This window comes from Prosopis cineraria, unplaced genomic scaffold (genome assembly GCF_029017545.1).
Source record: "Prosopis cineraria cultivar Desert tree isolate PC_DT_omini unplaced genomic scaffold, ASM2901754v1 PC13, whole genome shotgun sequence".
Lineage (NCBI taxonomy): Eukaryota > Viridiplantae > Streptophyta > Magnoliopsida > Fabales > Fabaceae > Prosopis > Prosopis cineraria.
This window is the reverse complement of record NW_026555344.1, coordinates 1,378,810-1,382,445: the sequence shown is the minus strand read 5'-3', so window position 1 is coordinate 1,382,445 and position 3,636 is coordinate 1,378,810.

Below are 3,636 nucleotides of genomic sequence, written 5' to 3'. Positions count from 1 at the left end.
TATTATGCTATTATAGTCTTGACTTAGAATTGAAGTAATATCATTGGATTCTTATATGTCAAATGCAAACGAAGTGCAAGCAAAGAAATATATTGAAAAAAATCAATTGGAGAATATATATATATATATATATATAGAATGGAAATCATAGTATATCTAATGGGCCATGCTTTTTTAATATGTCTATCTAACTTAATCAAATTTAAGTATTGTTAGATTTATTCAAGGGTAACTCTTTCAAAAATGTTTTTTTTTTAAATTCACATGGACTCAAATTCAAATTCGAGATCTTGTGCTCAAATGATCATAATTCATTTTACTAGAATCAATATCTTATTCTTATTAAGTTGTGATTTTGATTTTTGAGTCAACAAGAAGTTGTCATTGATCAAGCACAATAATAAGGAGGTGGACTACTTGGTGAGTGGGTTGTCGCCAAAAAGAAGACTCTGTGATTCACACTTGATATATGAAGATATCGATTGGGAGATGAAATGAGTAAATTAAAGAGTGATAAGAAAAAGCTCACAATATTGGATAAATTAAAGTTGTATTAACTAGAAATATCTAATTAAAAGGGACATGAACCTAACAGCTCATTATTTTGGCTCCTTTAACTTCTATTTGGTTCATGGATTCTAGCTATACTTCATCTCACACACACTGGAAATCTGGACACTACCTTATAATTTACAAAACCACACATTAATTCATGTAATTAATATAAGGACACATTCACTAATGGGTTAATATACAATTTAAATTTTGAACTATATGTCTAAGAGCGATTTAAAATCTTATTCTTGTAATTAGTACATTTTAAATTTTAAATAATTAATGTTGGTGTTTTCTTGCCCCTACCGTTAATTTAAAACTAATAGCAATTATTTTTTAAAAAGTAACTACTATTAGTTTATTTGGGGTTCAAAATATATCAATTACAAGTATACTTGCTTCCTTTCTATTTGCAGGAGAAAAATTATATTACACAATTTAAAAAATTAATAAGTTATATTAGTTGTGTTTGAAAATAAAAAAATTGGATCACAATACTCTTTATTAATTATTTCTTATATCTATAAATGATAAAATTATGAGAAATAATTTAGGAAGTTTGCAATAAAAATTTATTAAAAACTATGTTTTTACTTATATAAAAAAATAAATTAAAAGTGATAATTTTTTTTTATAAATAAAAACGGAGGCAGTAAGATTCAACTTGCCCTTAAAATTATAATTTAGAATTTAAATTATATGTTGACTTCTTATTAATTGATGTAGACCTATAGCTTTGACAATTGAAATTGAAGGGTGCCTCCACAGCCTGCTGCCACTACCTCTCCTAGCTTAGCTCTGGCGATGGATTTTACTTTTAATTATGTAACAATTGTTAATTATTGTTTTATCCTGTCTTATATAAATTATTGAATTAATGATGACGACAATTGAAAGCAACTCAAATGATTGTGCGTATTATATATATTAGTGTAAATGTAAATGTTATTGTATATTTAATGATGATACACGTATATATAGTATAATAATGTACATTGTGCTCACATTTAATATGCGCAGCAGATTTTTTATGGCTTCCACTTAATTAAGCTGTTTATTTAATTTATTGTAAATAATAGATGGAATCAAAAGATGTTTTTTCTCTCAGGGTATCCCATTTGTTTGTTTAGATTATACACCAGTGCAAAATTTATTGTCTAATGATGATCTAGCATCTATTATATTAAATTTTCAATCAGAATGAAAATTAGGGTCCACATAGTTTGATTATATCTTCCACTTTCAATTGTTTATATGATTGTTATAAATAAGATGGAATTATAGGAATTTTTTAATATTTCAATTGATTGCATACATGAATTCATTGTATTTTATAGTGCAAGATTTACAATAATTCTGCTCATCATAAATATTCCTTTTTTTTGCAATTAAAAAAAGAAATGCGAAGAGGCATTAGAATTTATAAGTTTCAAAATACTAAATAGCTTGAAATCGTAATTATATATTTAAGCGTCATTCGGAATTAATATCAAGAATTAATAAAATTCATTTAGTCCATAATATAGAAATTGGGAAATAGGGAAAAAACTAAAAATGCTAGTTAGGTAAGGTTTGATATATATATATATATATATTAATTGTGAAAATATAACTTTGAATTCCTGTATTTTTTTATAGATAGAATATCAAAAAATAAAAGTGTAGAGATTTAGAACACAAAAAAAAAGTGCATGAATTTATAACAAAATATAAGTAAAGTATAAAAACTCAAAATTATATATATATATATATATATTTTATATACTTACACACACCCGTGTGCATATAATGTGACTGTGTATGTATATGCATAGTTTTTATATAACGAAGTAATGATGCATTTATAGGCTCCATTAATGAATCGATGGTACAACCTTTCCATAAATTGCCTACACACGTCCATAGAGTAGAGGTGGATAGTTGGTTTAATTAGATCATGATTTAAACTCTAATTTATTAATTTTAAAAATACGTTATATAGAAAACAAGAGAATATTTTGGGGGGGGGGGGGAATTAAAATGCTGATAGAAATTTGAGGAAAGAAGGGTCCATACTCGATAGCAAGAAAAAGTGATGATGAAGTGCCAGTTGGGGAGGGTTGTGAGCACCGACTGTCCACAATTGTTGTCTCTCTTTTTCATTTCTCTTTGTCCTCTCCATCCCCACCTTCCACAACACAAAATCAAATTATGTAACTCTCGTGTTTAGGTTCATTTGCCCCTCACAAACACACGCGTGTTCCTATTATGGAACATGGCATGGCGTTTCAGGTGGAGCAGGTCCCACCTTGCCTCCTCTTATCACGCCCACATCCTTGTTGCTGTCATTTAATTATGATTGTCCGCACTAATAGAACTCGCGTTTCTTCATTTTCTCAATAACGTATTCTTTGTGTCCTGTTTGGTACGCTGGGATTAGAGCTCAGAAAAGTGGAATTGAAACCGCAAGTCAGAATAAATTTGCTTGTTTGGTTTCATGTGGAAGATGGATCCATCAAAGCTCAATACAATGGACAATGGACCTAACCAGCGTAAGACTGAGACACCGTCTCCATTACATTCCGATGGCATCGATTTTTGGGTGCCAAAAGTGAAGCAAAGGGACAGCCTCCAATCTCCATGGGTATTGTAATCTTCAGCAATAGGTCTTAGCTTTCGGATCAGTCTCATTTTCCTCAACAATGGCTCTAGCTTCGGAATAATGCTGTGATTTTGAATGGTTCTTTGCTGGAATGGCTTTTGGCTTTCGGATTAATCTGATTCTGCTGTGTTATTGGGATTGTCTTCTCTAACGGATGAAGCAGCAGACCGGCCATTAATATAATATTCACTAAAGTATATTTTGTAACATCCTAATTTTTAAATAAAAAAAAATTTATGAAATTTAAGTTTTTTTTTAAAATGATGATAATAATAAGAATTTATATTATTTGAGATTATTTGAAAATAATAATATGGTTAGGCATTTAATTATGAATTAAAAACTTAAGTTTAAAATTATATAAAATATATTTTGTTAAGATATAATTTTAAAATTTTAAAAAAATTATTATTAATGTGTGTGTGAGTTAAAAAAAAAAA